We start from the raw sequence: 8,098 nt of genomic DNA, 5'->3' as shown, positions 1-8,098 counted from the left end.
GCAGCCACTGCTCCCCTCTCCTCTATCGATGCCTTATGGGAATGAGGGCTCCATGTTGTTTATCTTCCTATTTCATGTGGAATCTCTTAACTTTTATGTAGTGGCTTATAAATTTTAAAAGCCACCAGGCATCTCAGATAAAATGTGTCTGTGGGTAAGTTTGAAAGTCTTGCTGTAGTGTTTTCATGCACTTCCTACAATTCCCCCATGGACAAAGAGGCAGTTCAATGTTTGGGCCAAAATCAAAAGCCCTTTTCTCAGTCTGGGTGTAGAGAAAACTCCCAGTGTGGTAGCCTTGTTCTCTTGGCCCTGATTTCCCCTTACCCTGTCACCATTTCCTTAGACTGTCCTTGCAGACAAATCTTTAACTCTGAATTTCCAGAGCAAATTTTCCCAAAGGGTTTTCTGCAGCCCACCTCTCACAGACATGTCTTATCTTTAAGAGCTGCTCATGGGGTAACTATTCCCGTAATAATGGTGATGTCTTGGATGTGATACATTGCTGTCTTGCCAACTGCTCACATCTAGTGAAAAAACAGTAGTGAAAGCCATCTTTGTCCCCAGGTATCTTCATTATTGACTTTAATGCAGGGCTTTCCTTGCTTAGAATTGCCATGGCATTGGAAGGGTCAGGAGAAGGGACTAAGCTCTAGAATTTTGAGAATTTTCTAAAGAGAACTTGAATATGGGGGCAGACTAGTCTTCTAGCCAAGAAACTTGGGTTTCAGCCCTTGCTCTGCCGCTGTGTGACCCTGGGCAAGTCATTGTTGCCAGTTAAATATCCATTTGCTCCTCGATACAATGCAGACTCTGATGAGAACATCCCTAATGTCCCTTCTGGCCCTTGTTGTCAAGTTTCCCTGATCCTGATCTGAGTGGACATAGTGGACATAGGGAAAGCTACTCTCAGTAAGAACTTGGTGGATTGACACATGGCTGATTTAAATAATAACTGTCAGGCCTCTGAGCCCAAGCTAAGCCATCATATCCTCTGTGACCTGCACGTACACATCCAGATGGCCGGTTCCTGCCTTAACTGATGACATTCCACCACAAAAGAAGTGAAAATGGCCTGTTCCTGCCTTAACTGATGACATTGTCTTGTGAAATTCCTTCTCCTGGCTCATCCTGGCTCAAAAGCTCCTCCACTGAGCACCTTGTGACCCCCACTCCTGCCCTCCAGAGAACAACTCCCTTTGACTGTAATTTTCCTTTACCTACCCAAATCTTATAAAATGGCCCCACCCCTATCTCCTTTCACTGGCTCTCTTTTTGGACTCAGCCCGCCTGCACCCAGGTGAAGTAAACAGCCATGTTGCTCACACAAAGCCAGTTTGGTGGTCTCTTCACACGGACATGCATGAAATTTGGTGCCATGACTCAGATCAGGGGACCTCCCTTGGGAGATCAATCCTCTGTCCTCTTGCTCTTTGCTCCATGAAAAAGATCCACCTACGACCTCAGGTCCTCAGACCCACCAGCCCAAGGAACATCTCACCAATTTTAAATCGGGTAAGCGGCCTCTTCTTACTCTCTTCTCCAACCTCTCTCACTATCCCTCAACCACTTTCTCCTTTCCACTCTTCAATCTCTCCCTTCTCTTAATTTCAATTCCTTTCATTTTCTGGTAGAGACAAAGGAGACACGTTTTATCTGCGGACCCAAAACTCAGGCGCTGGTCATGGGCTGGGAAGGCAGCCTTCCCTTGGTGTTTAATCATTGCAGGGATGCCTCTTTGATTATTCACCCACGTTTCAGAGGTGTCAGACCATGCGAGGACACCTGCCTTGGTCCTTCACCCTTAGCGGCAAGTCCCATTTTTCTGGGGTAGGGGCAAGTACCCCAACCCCTTCTCTCCATGTCTCTACCCCTTCTCCACCTTTCTGGGGGGCAAGAAACCCCCAACACCTTCTCCTTCACCCTTAGTGGCAAGTCCTGCTTTTCTGGGGGAGGGGCAAGTACCCCAACCTCGTATCTCTGCACCCCATCCCTTATTTCCATGCCCTGACCTCTTTTATCTCTGCACCCTGATCCCTTATTTCCGTGCCCCAACCTCTTATATCTCTGTGCCCTGATCCCTTATTTCCATGCCCTGACCTCATATCTCTGTGCCCCAACCCCTTTCCCGCTTTTCTGGAGGGTAAGAACCCCCGAACCCCTTCCCTCCATGTCTCTACTCTCCCTTTTCTTTAAACTTGCCTCCTTCACTATAGGCAACCTTCCACCCTCCATTCCTCCTTCTTCTACCTTAGCCTGTGTTCTTAAGAACATAAAACCTCTTCAACTCTCACCTGACCTAAAACCGAAATGCCTTATTTTCTTCTACAATGCCACATGACCCCAATACAAACCCAACAGTGGTTCTAAATGGCCAGAAAATGGCACTTTCGATTTCTTCATCCTACAAGACCTAAATAATTTTTGTCAAAAAATAGGCAAATGGTCTGAGATGCCTGATGTCCAGGCACTCTTTTACACATCAGTCCCTCTCTAGTCTCTGTTCCCAATGCAACTAGTCCCAAATCTTCCTTCTTTCCCTCCCGCCTGTCCCCTCAGTCCCAGCCCCAAGTGTCGCTGAGTCTTTGTAATCTTCCTTTTCTACAGACCCATCTGAATTCTTCCCTCCTCGCCAGGCCAAGCTAGGTCCCAATTCTTCCTCAGCCTCCGCTCCTCCACCCTATAATCTTTTTATCACCTCCCCTCCTCACACCTGGTCTGGCTTACAGTTTCATTCCATGACTAGCCCTCCCTGACCTGCCCAGCAATTTACTCTTAGAAAGGTGTCTGGAGCTAAAGGCATAGTCAAGGTTAATGCTCCTTTTTCTTTATCCCAAATTAGTTAGCGTCTAGGCTCTTTTTCATCAAATATAAAAATCCAGCCCAGTTCATGACTCATTTGGCAGCAACCCTGAAATGCTTTACAGCCCTAGACCCTAAAAAGTCAAAAGGCCGTCTTATTCTCAATTTACATTTTATTACCCAATCTGCTCCTGACATTAAATAAAACTCCAAAAATTAAATTCCAGCCCTGAAACCCCACAACAGGATTTAATTAACCTCACCTTCAAGGTGTACAATAATAGAGGCAGCCAAGTAGCAACATATTTCTAGTTGCAATTCCTTGCCTCCACTGTGAGACAAACACCAGCCACATCTCCAGCACGCAAGAACTTCCAAACGCTGAAACCACAGTGGCCATGTGTTCCTTCAGAACCACCTTCCCCAGGAGCTTGCTATAAGAGCCAGAAATCTGGACACCAGGCCAAGGAATGCCCACAGCCCAGGATTCCTCCTAAGCCATGTCCCATCTGTGCGGGACCCCACTGGAAATCAGACTGTTCAGCTCACCTGGCAGCCACTCCCAGAGCCCCTGGAACTCTGGCCCAAGGCTCTCTGACTGACTCCTTCCCAGATCTTCTTGGCTTAGCAGCTGAAGACTGACACTGCCCGATTGCCTCAGAAGCTTACAGAACCATCACAGACAATCTAGGTAACTCTCACAGTGGAAGGTAAGTCCGTCCCCTTCTCAATCAATATGGAGGCTACCCACTGCACATTACCTTCTTTCCAAGGCCTGTTTCCCTTGCCTCCATAACTGCTGTAGGTATTGACGGCCAGGCTTCTAAACCTCTTAAAACTCCCCAACTCTTGTGCCAACTTAGACAATACTCTTTTAAGCACTCCTTTTAAGTTATCCCCACCTGCCCAGTTCTGTTATTAGGCCGAGACACTGTAACTAAATTATCTGCTTCCCTGACTATTCCTGGACTACAACTACATCTCATTGCCACCCTTCTTCCCAATCCAAAGCCACCTTTGTGTCCTCCTCTTGTATCCCCCCAACTTAACCCACAAGTATAAGATACCTCTACTCCCTTCTTGGCAACCGATCATGCACCCCTTACCATCTCATTAAAACCTAATCTCCCTTACCCCACTCAATGCCAATATCCTATCCCATACCATGCTTTGAAAGGATTAAAGCCTGTTATCACTCACCTGCTACAGCATGGGCTTCTAAAACCTATAAACTCTCCTTACAATTCCCCCATTTTACCTGTCCTAAAACCAGACAAGTCTTACAGATTAGTTCAGGATCTGCGCCTTATCACCCAAATTGTTTTGCCTATCCACCCTGTAGTGCCCAACCCATACACTCTTTCGTCCTCAATACCTTCCTCCACAACTCACTATTCCATTCTTGATCTTAAAGATGCTTTTTTCACTATTCCCCTGAATGTCTCGTCCCAGCCTCTCTTTGCTTTCATCTGGACTGACCCTGACACCCATCAGCCCCAGCAGCTTACCTGGGCTGTGCTGCCACAAGGTTTCAGGGACAGTCCTCATTACTTCAGCCAAGCTGTTTCTCATGATTTATTTTCTTTCCACCCCTCCGCTTCTCACCTTATTCAATATATTGATGACCTTTGTAGCCTCTCCTTTGAATCTTCTCAACAAGACACACTTCTGCTCCTTCAGCATTTATTCTCCAAAGGATATAGGGTATCCCCCTCCAAAGCTCAAATTTCTTCTGCATCCGTTACCTACCTCGGCATAATTCTTCACAAAAACACACGTGCTCTCCCTGCCGATCATGTCCGACTGATCTCTCAAACGCCAACCCCTTCTACAAAACAATTACTCCTTTCCTTCCTGGGCGTGATTGGATACTTTCGCCTTTAGATACCTGGTTTTGCCATCCTAACAAAACCATTATATAAACTCACAAAAGGAAACCTAGCTGACCCCATAGATCCTAAATCCTTTCCCCACTCCTCTTTCCGTTCCATGAAGACAGCTTTAGAGACTGCCGCCACTCTAGCTCTCCCTGACTCATCCCAACACTTTTCATTACACACAGCTGAAGTGCAGGGCTGTGCAGTCAGAATTCTTACACAAGGACCAGGATTGTGTCCTGTAGGTTTTTTGTCCAAACAACTTGACCTTACTGTTTTAGGCTGGCCATCATGTCTCTGTGCAGCGGCTGCTGCCGCCCTAATACTTTTAGAGGCCCTTAAAATCATAAACTATGCTCAACTCACTCTCTACAGCTCTCATAATTTCCAAAATCTATTTCCTTCCTCACACCTGATGCATATACTTTCTGCTCCCTGGCTCCTTCAGCTATACTCACTCTTTGTTGAGTCTCCCACAATTACCATTGTTCCTGGCCCAGACTTCAATCTAGCCTCCCACATTATTCCGGATACCACACCTGACCCTCATAACTGCATCTCTCTGATCCACCTGACGTTCACCACATTTCCCCACATTTCTTTCTTCCCTGTTTCTCACCCTGATCACACTTAGTTTATTGATGGCAGTTCCACCAGGCCTAATCACCACACACCAGCAAAGGCAGGCTATGCTATAGTACAAGCCACTAGCCCACCTCTTAAAACCTCTCATTTCCTTTCCATCGTGGAAATCTATCCTCAAGGAAATAACTTCTCAATGTTCCATCTGCTATTCTACCACTTCTCAGGGATTATTCAAGCCCCCTCCCTTCCCTACACATCAAGCTTGAGGATTTGCCCCCCACCCAGGACTGGCAAATTAGCTTTACTCAACATGCCCTGAGTCAGATAACTAAAATACCTCTTAGTCTAGGTAGACACTTCCACTGGATAAGTAGAGGCCTTTCCTACAGGTCTGAGAAGGCCACCACAGTCATTTCTTCCCTTCTGTCAGACATAATTCCTCAGTTTAGCCTTCCCACCTCTATACAGTCTGATAACGGACCAGCCTTTATTAGTCAAATCAGCCAAGCATTTTTTCAGGCTCTTAGTATTCAGTGAAACCTTTATATCCCTTACAGTCCTCAGTCTTCAGGAAAAGTAGAACAGACTAATGGTCTTTTAAAAACACACCTCACCAAGCTCAGCCACCAACTTAAAAAGGACTGGAAAATACTTTTACCACTTTCCCTTCTCAGAATTCAGGCCTGTCCTCAGAATGCTACAAGGTACAGCCCATTTAAGCTCCTGTATAGACGCTCCTTTTTATTAGGCCCCAGTCTCATTCCAGACACCAGACCAACTTAAACTGTGACCCAAAAAACTTGTCATCCCTATTATTTTCTGTGTAGTCATACTCCTATTCACTTGTTCTCAACTACTCATACATGCCCTGCTCTTGTTTACACTGCCAGTTTACACTGTTTCTCCAAGCCATCACAGCTGGTATCTCCTGGTGCTATCCCCAAACCACCACTCTTAACTCTTAAAGTAAATAAACAATCTTTACTGGCAAGGCTATGCTGAATCTCCTTAGGCACTCTCTAATTACATGTCCTAGGTCCTCCCAATTCTTGGTCCTTTAATACCTGTTTTTCTCCTTCTCTTATTCCATTTAGTTTTTCAATTCAAACAAAACTGTATCCAGGCCATCACCAATAATTCTAACTGACAAATGTTTCTTCTAACAACCCCACAATATCACCCTTTACCACAAAATCTTCCTTCAGCTTAATCTCTCCCACTCTAGGTTCCCACACCGCCCCAATCCTGCTCAAAGCAGCCCTGAGAAACATCGCCCATTATCTCTCCATACCACCCCCAAAAATTTTCACCATCCCAACCCTTCACCACTGTTTCATTTTATTTTTCTTATTAATACAAGAAGACAGGAATGTCAGGCCTCTGAGCCCAAGCTAAGCCATCATATCCCCTGTGACATGCACGTACACACCCAGATGGCCTGTTACTGCCTTAACTGATGACATTCCACCACAAAAGAAGTGAAAATAGCCTGTTCCTGCCTTAACTGATGACACTGTCTTGTGAAATTCCTTCTCCTGGCTCATCCTGGCTCAAAATCTCCCCCACTGAGTACCTTGTGACCCCCACTCCTGCCTGCCAGAGAACAACTCCCTTTGACTGTAATTTTCCTTTACCTACCCAAATCTTATAAAATGGCCGCACCCCATCTCCCTTCTCTGACTCTCTTTTCGAACTCAGCCCGCCTGCACCCAGGTGAAATAAACAGCCATGTTGCTCACACAAAGCCTGTTTGGTGGTCTCTTCACACGGACGTGCATGAAAATAACTGCAGGACAGGAAGATAAGGGGAGAGGGGCATCTGTCAAAGGTGTGATATTTTTATTGAGCCATCAATGAATGATGCACAGATTTTGTCAAAGTAAGTTTTTGTCCTGAAATGCTTGAATCAGCATGAGGCCATGCAGCATAGGACCATGAGAAATGAACCACTGGGTTTTTCCTTTTCCTCTCCTCTGAGCCCAGCTGGCAATGCCAAGTGATAGGTGCTCTGATGGGAAAGGACAAGAGGCCACAGGAACATGGATGGCAGGATCTAAACCAGGGTCTAGAGGAGTCCAGGACTAAATTACCTGAAATTTTATGTAGAGACCTGAAATCTGAGTAAGAGTTAGTCAGGCAAACAGAAAAAGGAAACACATTCTAATCAATGAGAACAGGGAAGGTAAGGGCCAGAGTTGTAAGAGAGTCGCCACATTAGAAAAAATGATTGAAATTCAGTATGGCTGGAGCATGGAGTGCAAGAAACTGAGGCAAGATGGGAGAGAATGTGTCTGGAGATAAGCAGATACCAGATCATGAAAACATGTCAAGCCATGACTCTATGCCCAATTCCTTAGTCCATTCATTTATTCACGTATCTATGCAGCCCATGCATCTAGTCATCCACCCATCCATCTATCATCTGTCACCCATCCAACAAAAAATACAGTGGTTCTCAACCTTGGCTGTTTATTAGGGTTACATGAAGAACCTCAATACCTCAACCCCAGGCTGTATCCCAGACCAGTTAAATAAGAACCTCTAGGGGTGAAACCCAGGCATCAGTATTTTTCAAATCTCCCCAAGAGATTCTAATGTGTAGCCAATAATGTGTTACCTTATACACTTTCAGGTTAGCCTTGCTCTTTCAAGTAACTGCTCTACTTTCACCTTACTGCTCTGCGTCTTGGCTTCTCAATCCCAGGCCCATGAGTTTTATAGAACTGGCCATTCAATCTAGGCCACCAGTGGTTTATAGGACACCATTGTGAAAATTAGAACAGGCACTCCTTCCTCAAGGCACATTGCTTCATTCTGTTTGAAATCGTCTTCATATT

This window comes from Gorilla gorilla, chromosome 2, assembly GCF_029281585.2.
Source record: "Gorilla gorilla gorilla isolate KB3781 chromosome 2, NHGRI_mGorGor1-v2.1_pri, whole genome shotgun sequence".
In the NCBI taxonomy this organism is placed as follows: Eukaryota; Metazoa; Chordata; class Mammalia; order Primates; family Hominidae; genus Gorilla; species Gorilla gorilla.
This window is presented reverse-complemented; position numbering follows the sequence as displayed.